General features: G+C 43.8%; 1 pseudogene across 1 annotated transcript; it reads right to left on the reverse strand.

Moving 5' to 3' along the window:
• Positions 1–22082: 22082 nt before the first annotated feature.
• LOC311605294 (ATP synthase subunit d, mitochondrial-like) lies at positions 22083–22621 on the reverse strand (annotated as a pseudogene). The gene has a single exon. The product of its transcript is annotated as an ATP synthase subunit d, mitochondrial-like (transcript).
• Between the last annotated feature and the right edge of the window lie 318 nt (positions 22622–22939).

Genomic DNA, 22939 nt, shown 5'->3' on the forward strand with positions numbered 1-22939 from the left:
AAGCACGCCAAAGCAGTCCCCAAGACTAGTGACCTATTTCCACCAGCTGACCTCCATCTCCTAAAGTTTCCAGAAATTCCCAAAACAGTGGCACCAACTGGGAACCGAGTATTTTCAACCATGAGTTGGAGGTGGGGGTGAGTACTTCGTTGATAAAATACCCAGACCCTACCCCCCCCCCCAAAAAATCAACTTACAGTTCTGGGTTACAATCCATCATTGTGGTGATTGCTGACAGCTAGGTATATTACATCTACAACCAAGAACAAAGAGAAATGACGGCGTGCATGCTCACTTGCTGGTACTCAGCTCAACTTATCCATGCTTTTCATTCAGGACCTCTGCCTAGGTAACGGTGCCGCCCACAGTGGACTGGATCTTCTCACATCAGTTAATAAGACAATCCCCACAGATGTATCCATAGGCCAATGCAATGTAGACAACCCCAAAGACAGAACTGAGACCTACTTCTCAGGAGATTCTAGGTTGCATCAGGTTGACAATTAAAGTTAACCAGCTCAATATCCAAACAACGACATTGTTTAATTCAGAGGTTTTGAATGGAAGATGACTGTTTAACCTGGCTGGTGAGCTTCCTCCATCATGGTTACTAGTGATTTTAGAAGTTTTGGCCTTATCTGAACCCATACTACATTTAAATAGTCCAGACATCTCCTTGGCAAGATGTCTTCTGTGAAGGTTTACTCCTTGATACTCTGGGAGGGTTGCCCCGAGAGACCTGGAGCTGTGCTTCTATGACTATGAGGTGAGTGGTCCTTACAGCCGGTGTCCAAGATGGTTCCTGCTTATAAGATCCCCTATCAAGCCCATCTTCTCCAGCTGGTGTCCTTGGTATAGAGACAGAGTAAAATGGACTTTAAGACTTCATCGGGTCATTGTGGGCTGCTAAGGGTTCTATATAAGCAGAATTGAGTAATTTTATGAATTCATAATTTGCCGAATAGAGGGATGTGGCCATGTCTAATATGCATCTTTGCTTTCTCCCTATTCTTAAATGGGTAAGGATAAAGTAAGTGAGTTTAGGCCTATTTTCTGACGAGCAAATCAGCCAGACCCAGAGCTGAAAGCTGATCTGAGTAGCAGGAAGGAGCTTAGACGTGATCCTCGCAACCCTACACCTCTCCCACTCCCAGCTGCAGGGCTGCAACAAGGTGGCCCAGAAGCCCCTTCCTTTCCTAGCTTAGAGCTTCCTTTCATTTTATTCTGGATTTAAACTGGTCAAAGGCATTCCTGCCTTCTCCTTAGAGATGTAATACAATATGAACTCATAAGAATTGTGTTTTGTTTGTTTTCTTGTAATCTGAAACAGCTTTTATCAAAAACCCAATTCATAAGCAGAGGCTAATCTTGTACAGGAAAAAGCAGATCTTCGTGGGGATTTTTTTTTTCCACTTGAGATATCTTGGGCTGCAGAGATGGCTCAGTCATTAAAGGCCAGGCTCACAACCAAAAATAGAAGAGCTATTTTACTGTAGAGTATCCCCAGCCTCCTTTTTGAGCCCTTTATGCAAGAGTCTGTCTTCTCCAAGGTTGTCTCACACAGGGGACCAATTACACAAGACTAGTCATTCAAAGAATGCTCATCAGCATCCAAAAGGTTCTTCAGAACTTTTTGATTTTGTCTTGGCATTTCTTTCTTTCTTTCTTTCTTTCTTTCTTTCTTTTTTTTTTGAACTGAGGTTTGGTTTTGGATATTTTTTGTTTTTGTTTTATTTTGTTGTTTTGTTTTGTTCTCCTATGACTTATTTTTAATGCCTGGTAGAGCCAGGAAGAAGTGCCTTGGCTCATGTGTGTAGACATATGAGAAACATTAATATTTAATTTTTACTCTGTTTACTTTGAGAAACTGCCAGGGAGTGATTCAGATATTCACCAGAAAGGGGGCTTTTCTTTTATAATATAGTACAAAGGACAGCTGAGCACATGTTCTCTCTTCAAAGCAAGGGCTTGGGGTCGAGGAATGGTATTTATTTGTACAGCTTACACGGGGACTACTTGGCCTGTGTAAACACTCATATAATTTTATTAGGAGTTGCTACCAAATCTTTTCATCTGGCCTGCACTCCAAGCCAGAGATGAGCAGTTGGTTGTGCTGGTGCTGCATTCCTTTAAGTCACCAGTGTCTTTGTGTCCCTGGTTGAGACTCAAACCTGAGGACAGTGACTTGCACAGCGAGTCAGGTTGGTATCTGGTACCCACACCGCGATTCCAGCAACAGTATAGGCTCCAGCCAGCATCGTCCGTGTGTCTTCTCTTCTGTGTTTCTGCTCCAGGAGGCTGCAGCTGGGCCTTCTGAGTCTGAAGAAGGCAAACTTCTCATCCTCGGCATGAAAGCAATCCATGGTGCACTGCAGTTGCTGCTGGGTACAATCTGATGTGGGGCTGCGGCTCCTTGCCTCAGCTGTCTTTAGATTCCCCAGAACCCCCGGGGAGCTATTCAGATAAAGGCCAGTTGAGGGACAGTTTTTGTTTTGAATACCTGGAGAGAACTAAAAAATACGAAAAATTCACCACTGTGGTGGCTGCAATGTCTCACTCCAACAGTGCCATCACAATGTGTTCAGTGTGTCCCGCATTCACAGCAGAGCTGTCAACACATGCACTTATTGAAGCAGACCTGGCAGGTGACAATACACCTTTCCTAACAAAGCCAGAGGGTTGGCTCTGGCTTATGAACTATGAGGACTGCTTCTGTGGTACACCACTTGCTCCTTTGTGACCGGGATCTATTGGGCGCGATTGGGAATGGACTGACTGCCTTTGATCTTCCTCATCAAACTCCTTAACCCATATTCAGAGGGTTTTCCAGCACTTACTGGGGTGTCTTGTTCTATAGCCCAATGTGGCCTAACCCTCTGTAATGCAGCTCAGCCTGGCCTTGAACTCAGGACCCTCTTGCCTACTGGGATGGGAGGAACTTACCACCACACCCAGCTTTGGTTTGGAGGCAGTGCATCTCCACTTTCATCATTCCTAACTGAAGTCTGGGCTTATGAAAGGAGATGCCCGCTGTGCTTCTAGTAGGGCCTGGATTGGCCTTCTCTTGTCATGCTTAGCTGCGGTGGCCTCTCAGAATATGGCTCACAATCTTGCTTATGGAGTCAAGCTCTGACTCATTGTTAAATACAGCATCACAAGGAAATGTCACTGTATCACAATTTTAAAAGCAGTGTTCTTATTAATAAAATTGGTCTCCTTTCTAATCATAGATTTTAGATTGGAGACATTATTACAGAAAAAGTTCACTGTTTCACTGTACCTCTGTAACCTACGTCTAGGGCGCATGAAAAGTCTGGCCATTCCCAAAGGTTCAAGTGTGGGATAATCATGGGAACCAGCTATCCCATTCCCAAGATATATGTGTGGAAATTGAAACCTAGCTTCCTGTATCATTGAACTGAAAATGTTTCCAGATTTATTCATCATAGACAAAAGACTAGAAATGTAACTTAGCTTCAGTGGCCAAGACTGATAAATTTACGTGTGGTGTATGCAAGTGAGGGAGTAGTACTCAGGCATTAAAAAGCAAGCTTCTAGTACATAGTGCATATCGGAGAAAGCATAAATACATAACCATAAGTGAAAGGGTTCAGTCACAGAAGGCCACATCTGAGAGAACTTTAATGGAGTGTCCAGAGTAAGATCACATGACAAAAAGCTAGCTTGATGGTCTGGGAGCAGGGGAGAGTAAGAAGTGACTGCTCGCCTAAGTGTCCCTCAGTAGAAGAATGGATAAAGAAACTGTGGTACATTTACACTGTGGAGTACTACTCAGCTATTAAAAACAAGGAATTTCTGAAATTTGTGGACAAATAAATTGAACTAGAAATGATCATAATGAGTGAGTTAACCTAGATGCAGAAAGACTCAAATGGTATATACTCACTTATATCTGGTGACTAGCCCAAGGAGCATGTCCCATGAAAGTCTTCACTTACCAGGAAAGTGGGACAAGAGGGGAGGACATCCTATTGGGACTCTAGGTGAGAGAAGTATGGGAGATTGGGGAAATAGAAGGATCCAGAGGGTCCTAGAAACCTACAAGAAGAATACTATGACAGGCAGATCTGGGCCCAGGGGTTCTACTTAAGCTATGGCACCAACGAAAGACAATATGTGCAGTAAGTATAAAAACCCTACCCAGATCCGGCCAATGGACAGGATATTCTTCACAGTTAAGTGGAAAGTGGGGACTGACTTTCACATGAACTCTGGTGCCCCATATTTGACCATGTCCCCTTGATGGGGAGGCCCTGAGAGGAAGGATAGCAGGCTACCAAGAAGAGACTTGATACCCTAGGATCATATACAGGGGGAGGAGGTCCCTCTTAGTCACAGTCATAAGGGAGGAGAATAGGGTGAAAGCAGGAGGGAGGGAGGAATGGGAGGATACAAGGGATGTGATAGCAACTGAGATGTAATATGAATATTATCAATAAAGAAAAGAAGTGGCTGGTCATGGGCATCATGTTTCTTTGGGAATGATTAAAATGTGCTGTAATTAGATAACCTTCGGTGCTGTACAGCTTTGTGGCTATACTTAACATGACTGAATTATATGCTTTAAAAATGATAAACTCATGTGAAGTAATTAAAATTTAAAAGTCCTGGGCTGGGTAGCATGATGTATATCTTCAACCCCAGCACTTGGGAGGCAGAGGAAGAGATAGGTGGCTCTCTGTGAGCTCAAGGCTTAACCTTCCCTACATAGAGAGACCTCATTTCAAAATATTTTTAAGAGACATTTTTTTCTGCATCTATTTAGATGGTTGTAGGTTTTGTTTTTGTTTTTGTTTTGTTTTGGTCTTTAATATCACTTATCTGGTGCATTAGATTTACTGGCTTTTATGTTGAACCATTCCTGTACTCCAGGGATCAAGAAATTTGGTCATGGTGGATGTTCTTTTTGATGTTGTCTGTACTCTCTTTGCAAGGATTTTATTGAGCATTGTAAGATGTGTTAGCCTCTAGTTTTCTTTCTTGTTGTTGTTTCTTTTCCTGATTTTATTCACTGAAAGAACTTGGGAGTACCCCTACTGCTTCTCCTCCTCCTCTTCCTCCCCTCTTCCTCCTTCTCCTCTTCCTCCTTCTCCTCCTCCTTTTCTTCTTCTTCTCCTTCTCCTTCTTCTCCTTCTCCTTCTCCTTCTCCTTCTTCTTCTTCTTCTTCTTCTTCTTCTTCTTCTTCTTCTTCTTCTCCTCCTCCTCCTCCTCCTCCTCCTCCTCCTCCTTCTTCTTCTTCTTCTTCTTTTTCAAGAAGTGTTGGCTGGAGATCTTTGAAAGTCTGGTAGAACTCTACTGTAAATTCATGTGTACCTAAACATTTTTTTTAATTTGGGAGGATTTTTATTACTATTTCACTTGTTTGTTATGGGTCTGTTTAGGTTGTTGACTTATTTTGATTTTGATGGTTTGGCTGAATCTACAAATTCATCCATTTTTTTTTTTTTTTAGATTTTCCAACTTAATGGAATGCAGGTTACTAAAATATTGTCTTATAATAGTCTGAAGTTTTGGTGTCTGGTTTATTTCTGGTTCTGTTAATTCAGATTCATCTATCTCCTCTCTCTCTCTCTCTCTCTCTCTCTCTCTCTCTCTCTCTCTCTCTTTCAGCTAATTGGACCAAGGGTATGGCAATCTTGTTTATTCTCTCAAAGAGCCAGCTCTCAGCAATATCCATATACAAAAATAATTAATGAAAGATAGATGACATGGAATAGAAAGAAGGAAAGGATGGATATATGGGATTGTTTGGAAGAAAGAAGAGGAAATGATGTAATTATATTATAATCTCAAAAAATAAAAGAAACAATTTTCAAAAATAAAAAAAGAAAGTAAAAGAAGTATCCACCAACAGTGAACTGCTTCCAATGAGAAACCAGGGATTATACAAAATTTTGTGAAATAGCTCTTAAATACAGTTTATAGTAGGAACATTAAGGTGTTTCTCTCTAGTGTGAGAATCAGGGAAGGAGAAGGAAGAGGGGAAGAGGGAGAGAAGTGAAGCAAAAAAAAAAAGAGAGAAATAAAGCAGACAGTAAGGAGAGAGAGGGGAAGGGAGGGAGGGAGGGAGAAAGAGAGAGAGAGAGCATGTGAGAACTCTATTCCAGTTTTTCTTTGTACGTTCTGGTTTCTATGAGGGCTGGGCCAAAAGGTGATCTTGAAGTGATGCTGGAAGCTCTCCTCAGAATGGCTGTGACCATCCATAGCAATCAAGGCCTAGACACACTCTTTCTTAGGATTGTTTCCTGAAGGCAACCTGCTCCTCTCTGCAAGCACGATCTCTCTGGGAGTGCTTAGTAGTGCCCTACACCTATCACAATGGAAAGACTTTTTCTAAATCTATGTTTATATCCGCTTGCAAATGAACAAATCCAAGCATATAGAGAGATGTTGACTAGAGAGCAAAGAAAATCTACATAACACTCCTTAAAAGTGTCCAGGGCCCCTCTCCTCTGCTCCTTTGGGTGCCTTTTGTTTTGTTTTTTAATTGGCTTACAAAGTTTCAGATTTCCTTACAGTATTCCATTACAGACTTGGTTTGGGTTGGTCTCCACCCCCACCCCACCACCTGTTCCTCCCCCATCTCCCTCTTCCTCAGCCCTGAACCTTTCTTCAAGTGCTTTCTGCTGCCAGGTGTTGACTGGCTTTGCCCCCACCCTGTCTGTTAAGTTGGCAGAAGATAATATTTGCTAACAACAGCACATCTGGGCTCTGTGTCATCTAGGTGAGCTAGCCCAAATAGTAAAACAAAAGCCTGCCACAGAATGACTGTGGGAATGAAGAGCCCAGGCCTCGATGTCCTTAGTGGCCTCTCCTGGTCAATGGTGATAGGGTAGCAGTAGCCTCCTCTCCCCACGCCAGGCTGCAACCCTTCCTCGCTGCATGGCAGCCATCTTCTTTCTCTGGCCTCTGAAGGAACTGAGTGGTTATAGATGCTGAAGTTTTCGTCTTGATGGGACACAACTATGGTACGAACTGGCCATCATCCTTGACAGAATTGGACACAACTACTTCTGAGCTCAATGCAGCCAGAGCCAACTTCACAACATGCTCTTGTGGTGTCACTGTAAACTCCAGTCAGCCTGGAACTTAATCTTAGCCCAGGGAGGCTGAAAGCTTGTAGTGATCCTCCTATCTCAGCCTCCCAGATGCTGACATTTTAAAAACAGCTTGCTTTGTTTCTTTTTGAAATTTTATTTATTTATTCATTCATTTAAGACAGGGTCTCAACTATAGTTCTTGCCTGGAACTCACTATGTAGATCTGACTAGCTCCTACCTCACAGAGACAAATTTGCCTCCATCTCCAAGATTAAAGGATTAAAGGTGTGTCTTAAAAGCCCAGACACAGAATGGGGTTCATGTTAGTTCCTGCCAGGTCCACTAAAAGTACATGCACACCTTACCTCTCTTGGCTCTAAAGAGAAAAATACCCTAAAATAAACAGAGACCTGAGCAGGAGTCCTGAGAGTTCTGTAACACCACTTCTGCACACAGTAGGACTACCCACGAAGAAAACTACTTGCCAAGCCTGACACCTGAGTCTCAACCAAAGTCACTGACGAGAGTCTGCAGGCATTTGGACACCTTAGCTTTCAAAGCTCCAAGACCAAGAGCCAGGGCCTTGAAGCAAATGTGTGTTGTATCCAAGGTTTATGGTCTAATGCTTAAGGCAAAAACTGAGACCAAAATCCTTTCCCCTTGAAGGTCCTTTAAATTGCACATGAGGTAGAATGCCAGGGGATCTGCATCTTCCCTTGAGCACTAATATGAGTGAGACTGTTCCATCTAGGAATGCACAGCACAGAGGAAATGATACACAAGCAGAACGTAGTTTTGTTCTGGGAATTAAATAACAACAAGTGTGAATTTAAGCTCTTTAAATGCACAAAGAGTGAGAGTCTACTCTCCAGTTGTAGGTCACAGGAGTGGTCTATAAATTTTGCATGACTCAGTATTGGTCTTAGACCTGTATGTTAGTAGCAAATGTCCGTATTAGTTTCCTGGGGCTCAGAGGGTGAAGTGGTCTCTCATGAAACACAAGGAAGGTAGCTCAACCACGAAGCCAAGTGTCAGACTCCCAGTCCCCTCTAAGTAGAACTATCTGGCAGGTATTTTGGTCCCCATGTCCTAGACAGGCCTGGCTTCCCTGCCCCATCCTCGGCCTTCCTAGGAAATCTGCTTCATTTTGCTGAACTGGCCATCTCATGTCTTAAAGGCTTACATCTTCACAAATTTGCCTAAGCTTTCCACCTGCTCAACATGGCCCTGAAGTCCCTTCTGTTTGCTCATGATCCCTGACCCTATCATAGCTGCTGTTCCTGGCATTGCAATCTCTGACTACCCAGGATATTCTAGGGTCAGTGTTTACTTCGTCTCTGTCTCCACTCTTCCAGCTTTCTCATTGGATAGCCCACCCTTGGGAGGCTCTCTGACTCTTCTCTCATCGGCAGCATCTAATTCTTCTACACAACCCATGGCCTGTGCCTTTGAAGTTCTCCAGGAGTAAGCCATTGCTTGCCATCTCCGAGGTGCCATGTGACCCACTGAGTCCTCGCACTATCTGCTTACATTTATTTTCTGCAACCACTCCTGGCCTTAGCAAAGGACCCTGAACAGCACCTAGAGGGATCTCTTTAAAAGGGGCAGTCAATCATGTTACTCCTCCGTCGATGCACTTCAGTGGCTCCCTTCACTTTGAGGAAGAAATCTAAATTTTACCAGATTTGGCCATAAAAAACAATCTTACTTCTCGATGAATTTTACTATTTATATTAACACTGTTGAAATATTTTCATATTTTCTCAAGTATTAAACCCTGCAGGTAGTTCATGGTTTGGAATCTGAAGCTTAGGGAAGTGATGAAACATTATAACATGCACAACCAGCAGTGGGTGAGTTGGTGTTTAAAGCCCTAGGTCCCCACTCTTGCCTATTTCCCACTGTGCTGTTAGCAACAGGATATGCTAGAGTGTGCTGTGACCTTCACCACGTGGTACATTTTAATTTAGAAGATCACAGTAAGCATCTCAATACAGTATTATCGTATGTGTTCTAATGTACCTCAGTGTGAACTTAGCTATAGGAAGAGAGATTTTTGTTTTTGTTTTTGTTGTTGTTGCTGTTGTTGTTGTTGTTGTTGAGACAGGGTTTCTCTGTGTAGCCTTGGCTGTCCTAGACTCACTTGTAGACCAGGCTGGCCTCGAAATCACAAAGATTCGCCTGTCTTTGCCTCCCAAGTGCTGGGATTAAAGGCGTGCACCAACATGCCTGATGAGAGATTTTTTAAGGAAACGGGAGAGGGAAAAGACAGAGACTGTATTAATAAGAAACCTGCATCCCTCCAAAGCGATGCTCCCCAGCTGAGCTGGAAGCTCAGATTCTCCTTTTCAAAGCCTGGTCCCTCCCAAGCTGAAGGTTCTGTCAAACATATGGAAATATACCACCCAGCAGGCAAACCACAGTTTGCTTGTTGAAAGAACTGTTTGGGACTCACTTGACTGTTGCTCTGTGCTCACCACAGGCCACAAACTCTAAGCAACTTGAGAAGAGGAACTAGGTTCCAGCCCAGAGAAGGGGCAGCTTTAGAAGGCCAGCCATGCCCAGAAGCCTTAGGCAGGCCAGCCAGGCAAGTAGCTTTTCTGATTTTAACTGTAAGTGGAGTGTCTCCCAAGTTTCCACCAGTAGCGAGTGGGGGAACCGGGGTAGATTCCATGTGGTAAGTAGTAAGAAAGACTGGGCTTCTAGTAAAAGTCCATCAAAAAGCAGATGTCACACAGAAGGGTGAAAGGCACCAGGACCAAGAACTGAAGAGGGAAGTGGAAAGGTTGGTTGTTGTAAACACTGGAACATTTGATTTGATCTTGCTGTCTGGTTCTTGTCTTCTCCCACGTGCCCTTGCTCGCCTCTTGATTCAGCTAGGAAGTGTGGCATGCTGGACCCCTGCAATCCAGTGCTCAGGAAGCCAGAGAGCAGTGCCAGCCAGTGCATTCTAGATAGCCAGCTCTTGTCTCGCCCTGAGTGACACAAGACAAACATCCAATCTGCCACACAGGCAGTCTAATTTGAGCCCTCTGTGTATTGGAGGGAGGATTGGGAGCCTCAGCATGGACTCCTCCCTTCTTTATTGTAAACCACTGTTATCTAAAGCAAGCAGAGACACGGGAGAAAAACACCCAATTATATGCCAGGAAGCCCAGTGTCCTGATTTGGGGTAGGGGAGTGGCGACATTGAATTTCATTGATGGGGCCCCTGCGGCAAGCCAACCACCCCCCAGGAAGGCCTGCTAGTCCTGTCCTCTCGGTGAACCTGCCTGAGAGGGATCCAGGAGTTATTTGGTAATCAGGAGTTGTCAGCACCTCGGTTATGCAGGGTGGTTCAATCCGATAATGTGAATGGAGCCTGTAATAGGGCTGATGAAAGAGACTCCAGTTTCAAAAGGGCCTTGAATGATTTTTTGTTCATTTTCTGTTTACATGTAATGCGTTATTGATGTCATTACCTTATAATACAGCAGCTTGTTTCATAGAAAAACCAAGAATTATTCATTCTTAAAAAAAAAAAAAGACTTAGCAGTAGAAGAAGAAGAAAGAAGGAAGGAAAGAAAAAGACCCTGTTACATGAGGAAAATTGCATCTGAGGGCTGAACTGAAACATATTGATTTTTCTGGCGCACGACTTTTTAGATTAAAATGCCAATACCAAATCCTTTCATGACCTATAGTTCATAAGAAGTTCGCATGTCATTTGCTATTATTCTGGGGGGGAAAAAGCTGAATCTTTAATGAAAACATAGTTGGAAAGATGTCTGCCTTTTCCACAATTTGCATATCATTATAATAATGCCTGGTGATGAACTAAACATGCTCAAAGCAGGGTGGGACGAATATTTTTCTTCTTTCAAATCAAAAGGCATTTGTCTCTTTGATCTTGGCTTGTCTGAGCTTACCCCCTTGGGGATGGAAGCAAGTGTGGGTGTGTGCTCTGCCCTTGTCCAGGCCCTGTAAGTCTGACCATAGACACAGATACATGTCAGACAGACAGACAAACAGACAGACAGAGAGACAGACAGACAGACAGACAGACAGACAGACAGACAGACACACACACACACACACACACACACACACACACCCTTCTAAATGCCCTCTGAACTTTGGTCAGGGTGGCCACACTGCTTGCTAAGCCAGGAAGTATTTGCTTTTCTCATCTTTGCTAAGACTTGAGCAGGCCCTGTACCATCCCGCCTTTATTGTGATTCTGTTACTAGAATGGGGAGGATTCTCAGAGTGGATAGTAGCTTTATCAGCTTGAACTCATGCCCCGCCCCTGTCCAGAGTGAGGGTGGGCAAACAACGCTCCACAAACCAATGCTACCCAACATCTACTTTTGTAAATAAAGTTTTGTTGGCACGTAATCTCTCCATTAGTTGGCTTATTATTGATGACTATTTCAGTTTGCAATCAGCAGCATTGAGTGTTGCCATAGAGACCATATGGTCAGCAAAGCTGAAAATACTGCCTTGCCACTTGCAGGAGCAGACTGACTGATCCCTGCCCTGTAGTGTTATGTGTCCCCAGAATGTTTCCCTGTTCTGATGCTCAGGGATGGTTGCTTCTGCTGCTGCTGTTGTTGCTGCTGCTGCTGCTGCTGCTGCTGCTGATGATGATGATGATGATGATGCACTTCAAGCCTGAAGAATGGGAGTGGGTAGATATTGTAGATGTCAAAATCTTGGTCCTGTAGAATGTTAGAAATCAAGTAACCTAATGCCCAACTGATGGATGATTGATGCCCTGACAGCACCCCTGCTTTTGTGGCACACCTTGTACATCTTGATAGTTTTATTGGGGGTTCTTCCTGGTACTGAGGAACAGGTAGGCCTTCCTAAGAGCTTTCCAGTGATAAAGCCCCAGGTGTCGTAGTCACACAAGTGCTTTTCAATGTAGTGGCCCCACTTTGCGTGTTGGAAATCGGTCTTATCTTCACTCTGAGTGTCTTCCCTGTCAAATCGGGTGTGCCCATTGCTTCCTCAGCCCTCCCCTCTGAAGAATGTGGCCTCTGTTAGTATCCATCCTCTGAATACACCAGATGACACTTGGGTGTCAGTCCATGTGTCAATATACCAAAGTGTGTTGCTTATCACCTCCATCCTTCAACAAATTATATTTCTGTCAATAGAAATTAAAAATCAATTCACCTTTCTGTCATCCACACATCACTGTCATTACCTTTGCATGAAGTCACCAAAGCCCTTTGCTACTATATGAAGAACTGTCCTCTGTGCTTCTTAATGATGTCATTTAAAGTTTGTTTTTTTTCACCAAGCCATTCTTACTTGGACTGGGCTGCTATTTTCATGGAGTCTGATTCTTTATCATTCCTCATCTGAGAAGGAAACTGCCTGAATATGGCTTCCTTCAGTTGTACATGTGAAGGGGTCTTCTTCCAGACACCTGACTTGTCTTCCTTAAACAGCTATGATGAGTCTGAGAGCAGGCTCTCCCTGCAAGTTTCAGGCTCCTCTCCACACCTTCTAGACTGTTCTTTCGAGAAGAAAGATTGTAGTGCCCTTGACTAACCCCTGGGGTAGGGTCAGATTCAAGTGTGTGGTGAACTCTGGGTGGATCTCTGTTGTTATTTCCAGGTAAAGCTCATAGGGTGCAGCCTGCAGAACCCTCTCAAGGTGGGATGACCAGTAAGCCTTGATGTTGGCTGCTGCTTCGCTGGTCTGAGTCTCAGATGGCACAGCAACTCCCACTAACTCAGCATGACAGTGGTGCATGAGTGAGAAATGGGCCTTCATTTGGCAGAGGGTGAAGATGTGGAGCTGTTTATTATTGTGTCATAGCCCAACCTATCTGACTGATGCTCAGACTTTGTAGGTCCTTAACCACATACTCGGGTGGTGTGGCTCGCATGCCATTGTTGAAAAGTCTCATGAGTGGATTTTCCTAAAACTGACCGCATGACTGTTCAGAATCAGAGGCGCACTCCCATCCATTTCTCTTACTGTCCTCGTCTTTCTGTAGGGTTACTGTTCCCCTCTGGCAGACCTTTCCTTATGTCTTCCACTTATCTAGGATCTGTAATCCTTTAAGTCATGGACTTCCTTAAATCTAGTTATACCCACTAAGCTTTTTTTTTGCTCCTGAATCTGACCCACAATTTAGTGCCTCGTGTTGTGCGCTGGTGCCTAAGGCCAGTAGGTATCAATTGCAAATAGCTTCTTGGTTAGGGGTGGGACCTCATGTCTACTTCTCCCTCTCAGTGCTTGAACCTGTGTCAGTCTTGTGTATTTGGACCACAGTCTTTGTGAGTTCATATGTACATCTGTCCTGTTGTGTCTGGAGGACACTCTTTTCTTGGAGTCACATACAACCCCTGGCTCTTATAATCTTTCTGCCTCCTCCTCTGCATAGATCCCTGAATTTTGGAGGGAACACATGCCATTAGAACTGAGGGCTTCAAAGTTTCTTACTCTCTGCATGTTGTCCAGGTGCAAGTCTGTGTAAATTAAGAATCATTTGACTAGGGAATGCTGCCACCTACAGTGGGCATGTCTTCCCACCTCAGTTAAACTCAGCAGGTCAGTCTCTCACAGACATCTCATAGGCCAACTTGATCTATACAATCTTTTATGGAGGCTCCTTTCCCAGATGATTCTAGACTATGCCATTTGGAGATGCCAAGAAGAATGGGTATACTCACAGTTAGAAGGCAATTGATTTATTCATTTCTAAAAGTGGAAAGTGAAGATTTTAGCTGATTGTCTTTCTAAAAATTAAGGTCATCATTAAAAGCACCATACTGGCTATTTGACAGCTACTTTTCAAAACACGGATCTCTAGTTCTGAATATATTTTTACTTTTTCATTGGCACATAGCAATTGAGCAGATCTGCTATTTATTTGATTCCTACAACACACCCTAGAAGTAGGCAGAGTAGATTGTTTTCCTTTGTTTTTAACCTCACAGTTGAGAACCTAAGATTTTGACAAGTTAAACAGATTACTTAAGATTATACAACCAATTAGCAGCTAGTTGAAACTAAAGGCCCAGACCTTTCTATCTGATCTAGCCAAGTGTAGAGGAGGAGTGAATCCAGGGGCTAGGCAGTGGGTTTATAAAGGGCAATGCATTTGAACAAGAGGTGTGACTGCCTGCGTTAGCAGCTGAAGACTCACTTGAGGCAGAACTTACAGAGGAAACCTGAAGATCACAGTCAGGAAGAAGGTGTACTGCACAGCCATAGCCCAGTCAGGACTTACAAAGGATCTGCATTTTCTTTACCACATTTAAATGTACTCACATATAAGTGGATAGTCACTCATAACTAAAGGACAATACAATCTACAGACCCAGAGAGGCCAAGTAACAAGGAAGGCTCAAGGGTGCGGGGACACATGGATCTCCCTGGGAAGGAGAAATAGCATAGATTTTTTGGTGATGGACAAGGGTGCAGTGGGGATCCAGTTGAGGTGGGAACGGGAGATATGAGGCAGGGGGTGGGAGGGGTGGAAGGAGAGAGTATTAGAAAAAATGACTGGAATTGGGGACATTTCAGAGGTGAGGTAGAAACCTAGCGTGGTAGAAACTCCCTGAAATGACCGTAGTCTCCTAGTAATGGGGGATGCAGAGCCAAAGCAGCCATCCTTTACAACCAGGCCAACCTCCTAGCAGTAAGATTGGACACCATCCCAGCCACAGATTCTGCAGCCTGCAGGGTCTTCTGGATTAATGGTGACACAGAGCTTGTGAAAGTGGCTAACCAATGACTGGTCCAACTTAAGACCCATGCCACCAGAAAGTTTCCTCACTTGACACTGCCTGGGTGGCCAGGAACCAGAGGCAGGACATCCTGGAGACCCAGGATAGACTCAAACATAAGTGGCAAAAAAAAAAAAAAAAAAAGAAAGAAAGAAAAGAAAAGAAAAAAGAAAAAGAAAACCCAAAAAGTCAACAGCTATACTCTCAGATTGGTGCTCAGCTCCAATCTGGGAACAAATGCAGAGACCAGCAGCCAAACAGTAGGCGGAGCCAGGGGAACCCTCAGAAGAAGAGAGCAAGGATTGTAGGAGCCAGGGTGATAGGGGACACCACAAGAACCAACTAAGCAGGGCTCATAGGGACTTGCAGAGACTGAAGCAACAAACATAGGCTTTGTATGGGTCTGAACTAGGTCCTCTGCATATCCCTTATAGCTGAGCAGCTTGAAGTTCTTGTGGGAGTGGGGGCGATCCATGACTCTTTGCCTGCATTTGAGACCCTTTTCTTCCTACTGGGTTGCCTAGTCCAGACTTGATATGAGGGTTTGTGCCTAATCTTATTGTATCTTGTTAGGCTATGCTTCGTAGATTCCCCTGGGAGGCCTGCTCTTTTTATTTGAAGGGGAATGAAGGAGGAGGAGATCTGCGTGAGAGGGGAGGTGGAGAGAGGGACTGGAAGGAGTTGGGGAAGGGGAAACTATGGTCTAGGGTGTAATGTGTAAGAGAAGAAGAAAAGGAAAAATAAATAAATACATGGGGAAAAAGACATCAGGATGCTTGTCATCAAATCAATATTTCTAACCTCTTTTATACAATAAGTATATCTGACCCAATGGGTAATAGTTCCATCCTTGCCTTTTGTTCACAGCCTTGGAGACTAATAGCTCGTTGGTCTTGTCCGCACTTTCACCCAAGTAAATATAATACCCTTTCCCCATCAGTCTCCAGCCGTGTGTATTATAGGCCACCTTTACCCTTTGTAAATTAGAGAGCAAAATAGTGGGTTTCGCTGTAGCTTTAATAGATGTGCATCGTTCACTTGGCTTTCACTCTTCAGGCTCCCTTTCTAACTATAAATCAGGCTGGATTGCAGCAGCACCATATAGATATTTGAGGCTGCTTTTCTCTCAGCCCTATTGTATCCTCAGAACTTCCCATCATATGGGGCTGAGGTCCATTTGTTCTCCTAGCCTGCAAAAGGAAGTGTCCCTGGACCATCCCATCAAATATATATAATTCTATATGATTTCATTATATTATATTACTATATTAATAAAATATTACATATTATTATACAATATTATTATATTGTATATATGTGTATATTATGTGCCCATGTTGTGGGATCCCTAGCAGATGTGTCCTTCTACCATTCACAACATACCACTGCATAGTCTCAGTGTGAGGGCGTGAACTTTGAGATGAGCCCAGGAAGAAGATAGTTAGGATTCTCTGTGGTACAATCTCTGTTACTGTTTCTCTATATTTCTCTCTGTGTGTTTTTCTCTCTTTCTCTCTCTCTCTCTCTCTGTCTCTCTCTTTCTGTCTGTCTCTCTACTGTGTCTAGTTGACAAATGTTTCTGGCTTTACTTTCCAAGCCTGCCTCTCTAGCCCTCTGAGACCACCAGTGAGTTCCTGCCTCTCTAGCCCTCTGAAAGCACCAGTGAGTTCCAGCCTCTGGTCTGGACTTTGTGTTCACTCCATTGGCTCTACACCTTCCTCAGCTTCACCACGACAAAATTCATTTCTCAAGATCCTGTTTGGCAGATTAGCAGGGAATAAAATGTAGGGACCTGTGCCAAAAAAACAAACCAAAAAAATCCCCAAAACAAAACAACCCCCCCACAAAGTTATAAATGCAAAATGGAATAAAATAGAAGGGCAAAGGGTATATTCTTTTCAGGAGGAAAAAGAAAACAAAATAATTTGTAAATCCTGAAAACTATTTAGAATGGGAATACTAAAAAAGGATTTTTTAAAACCTAGCTAAAAAAAAAAAAAAGGATAAGTCCGATTTGTTAGTTGCCTGTAATGGGATACCTCTTTGAATTATGCCTCTTTATACTTTGTTTCCTCTCGGAGAAAAACCTTCTATAGAAAAATAAGCACAGCCCAGTTCTTCCTAAAATCACTGATTATAATTTCCTTCTGTTTTCCTGGAGGGGTTGGGACACAGTTTCAATTTCTGTGTAATGTCAGGTTGGTTGACGATGGCTTCAACTCAGCATGAGGCTCCTGCGTTGAGACTGTTATCTGTATCCCAGCACCAAAGCATCCGAGGTGATACCCGGAAAGGAGCACAGTGGGCTCCCGTGAGTTACTGTCTTCCGTGCTAGGAGGAGGGCCTGAGGACGCCCTGCTTAACACCTGGATGGATCTGAATATCTAACAGAACATCATGGCTCCTTATCCCACATCCCCAGGTCAGCCTCCACGCCTGAGCTGACTAGGACAAATGGCATAAGACTACACCGAAGTAACAGGGCCATATACTACAACCTGGCACTGAGGAACTACAGGGGTTCTTCCCCCTCAGCCCAGCGTGTCCCAGATAACCCAGGAGTACATATGCTTCCAGGAATGTCAGCATGTAGAGAAGGTAGCCATAGCCTCTTGAATGAAAGCTCTGTGCTTTCGCAATTGCATTCAGGTAACCACAAATTTGCTAGCTCCTCTGTAGGCCTTGGGGGGAAAAAAAAGCTCCACACAGCAAAGGGGTCTTAAAAGCCCTTGAAACTTGAGTCTCCCTAGCCCTCAAAATCTGCTTCTTCCTCCAGCCTGATTTGATTAAAAAGATGTACACACAAGAAGTGGGAGTCATCTGCATTTTGGCTAAGATCACCTCCCCTCGCCCCTTGGCCCCACCACAAGCTTCTGTGTGTGGTTATCTGAATCACCATCCTGCCCCATTGCAGACCATTCTTGGGGCCCCCGCTGCTGTGCTCAGCTTGTTCAGCTGGATCAACTAAAAGAAGATTGTTTTCCTAAGATTAGGATCTCATGATTTACTCAGGGGTCCAGAAATCTTTTTTTCTTTTTTAAATTCAATTTTATTTTCCTTTTATTTGTTTATTTAATCACTTTACAGCCTGATCCCAGTCCCCTCTCTCCTCCCCCACCCCCAGGCCCCTCCTCTTCTTCTCAGAAAAGGGAAACCCCCAATATTACCATGTGTCTAAACTTGGTCTCAAGATATGGGGTGTGTGTGTGTGTGTGTGTGTGTGTGTGTGTGTGTGTGTGTGTGTCCATACATACAGTTGTCAGTAAGCCTTGCATACTAGGCATGATTGAGCCCAGAGGTTACTCTGGGACCATTGTTTTTCTATCTTTAGTGTGTGTTTATATAAACTTTGTTCTATCTACCTAGAGATAAGGGGTATCATTTTTCTCCATAATTGACAGAACAAACAAACAATGGCAGGCAGTATTACAGGGAAGCTTCAATTGTGGATGAACCCCATCCAAACCCACCAGGGCCAGAGTATAAAAAATGGTACCAAGTGGTGCCCTTAAATGTTTTAAGCTAAGTAATCCAATTGGCTCGGAGTGAGGAACAGAGAATGAAGCTTTATTTCATTTGGAGAACCACGCCTGGGGGAGACAGCCTGGCACACAGGGAGAGTGGTGGGTGCTGATGCTAAAAGGTTAGATGGGATGGCAGCAGGCTGGATGGACACAGCTGGTACCAGTTTGCTGAGACCTAGGCACCACTACAGAGCAATGGGAAAGCAGCACACCTGGGCTCAGGATGCAAGCCAGGGAGAAGAGACAAAGGAAGCAGGGCTAGAGTACAGGCCTTCACAAGCAAGGCAAGCATGGATGCATTCCTTTCTTTCTCTCCTTTTGGTTAAAAGGACAATGAACTTCCTCCCCCTCTTAGAATCTGAGGAGGATACCTAGGAAATGCCCATTTGCCCCTGCATTGTATCAATAAACGTCCAAGGCCAGGGAAAGCACAACTTAGAGAAGACATGGAAACCTGCAAGGTTTTCTCTTCCCCTCAGAACTCAGTGTGTGCAGGAATTAATGCTGATGTTTAACACTCACTGTACTGACAATTATAACTGTTGTAAAGTGTAATATTTTTCATAGAATGCAACAAACAATGCAGTCAATGAAAATATCCTGTTGCAAAGTGGGTCCCCATCTTGTTCCCTGTGGTACCATGGTGGCCACCATGCATCTGGCATGAGGGAGGCATTAAGTATGCGTGTGGTATTCATGAATTCGCTGGTCAAAGACTGAACAACCAAATAGCTGAGCATAAAGAGAGGGAAGAAGGGCATGAAAGAGGGTGGGCGAGAGGATGAGTTGGGTGTGTAGGTGGGTACGTGGATGGATGGATGGATGACACTGAAAGGGGAACTTTAACTTGTTCTCTAACTTCCTAAATAAGAACTGACTCTGCTGACTTGCGGCCATGGTGTCTGAAATTGAGCACAGCAATGAACATGCTGTTTAATAACTCTGAACAGCAACGGCTTTCTATTGGGACTGTAATAAGGCAAGTCTTAGTTCACGATTAACTCTCAAGGACTTAAGATTGCCAGAAGAGGTGTCAGCAGAGTGCAGGTGCCACATTCCTGTAAGTACAAGTAAGAAACTCTCCGTGAGTAAGTGGGGGCATGCCAAGTAGGGAAGAAACTGAATAGTATAATATGGCTTTCTTGCTTACACATAAGCATTTCAAAAGGAGGTATATATATGGGAAAGGCTAAGAAAATCCTATCTAGAAGATGATAGGTGCAAATTGTTTTCATTACCCTTTATCATTGTTGGTCAGGCAGTAGTGGTGCATGCCTTTAATCCCAGCACTTGGAAGGCAGAGGCAGGCAGATCTCTATGAATTCGAAGCCAGCCTGGACTACAGAGTGAGTCCCAAGACAGCCCAGGTTACACGGAGAAACCCTGTCTCAAAAAACCAAACCAAAACCAAAACCAAAACCCAAAAAACAACAACAAAAATTTTTGTCATTATCATCTCATTTGCTAATAAAAGAAAGTATCCTAGAAACTTAAAAATGAGTTAAAAGTTCCCTGGTATCTGCCATATGATATCAACACTGGAGAAACTGAGGCAGGAGGATCATGGCTTCCTAAGCAAACATGGCTACAAAACAATCAAAGTGAGCTAAATAGCAATACTGTGTCTTGACAACAAGCGATCTAAAAAACCTAAGCAAATGTTATCTGATATAAAAGCCTCCTTGTATGTCCCCTGAAAGTCTTCACTTAGCCAGAGATTGGGATAGATACTAGGACTTCCTACTGGGGCTGTAGGTAAGAGAGGTAAGGAAGAATGGGGAAATAGAAGGATCCAGAAGGTCCTAGAAACCTGCAAGACGACCATTAAGGCTGGTGGATCTGGATCAAGGCTGATGAGTTCAAACTACTGTACTAACCAAGGACAACGCATGCAGTAAACCTAAAGCCCCTATCCAGATCTAGCCAATGGACAGCACATTCTCCACAGTTGTGTGGAGAGCAGGCACTAATTGGGACATGAACTCTGGTGCCCCCTATTTGACCACTTCCCCTTGGTGGCAAGACCTGGTGACACTCAGAGGAAGAGTTAGCAGGTGACCAGGAAGAGACCTGATAGGCTGTATTCTTATAGTGGGAGACGAGGTCCCCTTCTGTCACAGACCTAGTGGAGGAGAATAGGATGAAAGAGGAAGGACGGAACGGGAAGATACAAATGAGAGGATAACAATTGAGATATAATCTGAATAAATTACTGAAATAAAAATTAAAAATAAATAAATAAATACCTCCTCTTGACAGCTTTTTCAGTCTGTTCACAGAGTCAGAATGAGGGAGTTCTTTTGAGGGAGCCTGTACTGCAGGCCACTCTTGGGGAGGGGCTCAGTGCTGAGAGGCTCACCAAAGGTCTTGAACATGTGGTATTGAGGTGTTATAGTTGAGTGTGAGTTGCTCCTACAAAGTTTATGTCTCACTGATGAATTGTGTAATTATTAATCTTGTACATTCCTAAAATTAATGAACAGAAAATTAGAGGCCGGTCTGTCATTTCCCAGTCTCTCTCTCTCTCTCTCTCTCTCTCTCTCTCTCTCTCTCTCTCTCTCTCTCTCTCTCTCTCTCTGTGGTTGAGTTCAGTCCCCATCAGCACTAAATCCCATTCAGAGTTCACAGCCATCACAAAAGCTAGTGCAGTTTTAGGTTAAGCATATTTTATCCATAAATTGCTATATTTGGTTCTGGAGTTATTACTGCAGTTCCTTGGGGTACATTTAAATCCACCTTATTGTAATAGATTATGGAATATAGTGGCTAATGTGTCTAATGTAAAATAAATGACTCTAATGATTTATGATGCGACACTTCAATTTTATTGAACATAAGGATCATTGTACTAAAATGGATGGTGTATTGCTGGTTTAGCATAAAATACTGAATAACATATTCAAGAAAATGAATGGCTCGGCCAGTTCATAATATTCTGCCCCTTCAGCTGAGAGGTCTTTAATAAGCAAGAGTGTCATTACACTTGGAAATGGATGTGTAGGCCATCCATCATCTGGAACAATGACAGGGACCTGCCTCCATCCTTGTTATGGAGGGGATTCTGTGGGAGAAAAAGCAGGGTTCTTTGGTCTTCCTGAAAGGTTGATTTCCACCCAACCACACACCAGCTATGTATGCAGTGTCTAGTACAATAGTAAATGGCCCCTACACTTGTCACCTTGAAACCTTAAATTGGCAGACATCTTAAGATGAAGAATTTCACAAAAGGGGTTGTTTACACACACTGTCCTTTCTTCGTGGTCCCCAGTCCTCATGTCCTTTCTCCAACAACACTCCTTGTGCCCTAGTGCCCAGGGACAGTGGGGCGGGGGGCAAGGGGATGTCTTTTCCTGGACTCTCTCTCTCTCTCTCTCTCTCTCTCTCTCTCTCTCTCTCTCTCTCTCTCTCTCTCTGTTTAATTGCTGAATGATAAGATAGATTGAAGACAGACTTATTTTGCTGTTATTTCTTAATAACTAAGATATTAAAAATGGTTTTCAACTACCCAGTTATATGCTGGAGCCATTTATTGGACCTCTCAGGTTGGAGAGATGAAAGAAAATTCTGACTTGGTAAATGACCAATGTAGATGAATGGTATGTTCTGCCCTTCAGCCACTGGGGGCGGATGCAGAGGAGGATTCCCAGGAGTGCTGCTTGACTATGATGCTTGGGATCTGGCCATCACAGCCTCGTAATTCTCAGGGAAACCTGGCATACGGCTCAGTGACAGGCAAAGAAATCCTTGTGGAATTATCTTCTTTTTTTTTCACTATGTAAATGTTTTATTTCAATGCATCTGGGGCTCCCTCCTAACCTCCCTCACAGGTTCTCGATGGGCTGGTGGGGCCAGTATGGGTACTTCTCCTTGTCTAGCGTGGTTTCTGGGAACACTTCATTCAAGTTATCAATGGCCATCTGGCCAAAGGGAATTATGTTCTTCATTTTCTCCAGTTGCTTCTCATATTCCTGGATCCTGACCTGGTATCCAGACACGAACTCAGCACAGTCCTTCACATCCTCCTTTTCCTCATGGTTCACCAGGGCTGTGTACTTATCCTCAAGCACAGGGATCTTCAGGGCATTACACTTCTTTTCAAAGTCATCCAACAAGCCCACCTTGGCCACACTGGCCTTGTAGTAAGCCCAGTCAATCGCTGGTGGTTTCTCAGACAGATTAGCCAATCTGGTGTGGAGGGTCTCACTCCAGGACTTTAGGGAGTTTGCAATTGCCTTTTGGTTTCGGGGTATGATCTCCGAAAAACTACCCAGTCAATGATTTTTAGAGCAAGTTTACGCTCAGCCATCTTGGGATCCTTCACCGACCCCGGCAGAGCAGTTTTGTGGAATTGTCTTAATAGTACCCACCTCACCCCTGGAAAGATAACTCCTTTCTTCCTGTGCTGTGACTGTTCAGGGAAGAGGATCAGGGCCAGGGTATCCTAAACCTATCTATTGTATTTTAGCAACCTTGTCGGCAACTACATTAGCCACACTTCCTCTCAGCATGCTCTGTGTCATTTCTTTCCTCTGTCTCTCAACCCAGACAAGCTCATTGAAACAACTCAAACGAGGACCCGCCTACTGCCCACTGCCAAGGCACTCTGCCAAGGTGTATACTTGAA

This window comes from Acomys minous (assembly GCF_964271855.1).
Source record: "Acomys minous genome assembly, chromosome: 9".
NCBI classification, from domain to species: domain Eukaryota; kingdom Metazoa; phylum Chordata; class Mammalia; order Rodentia; family Muridae; genus Acomys; species Acomys minous.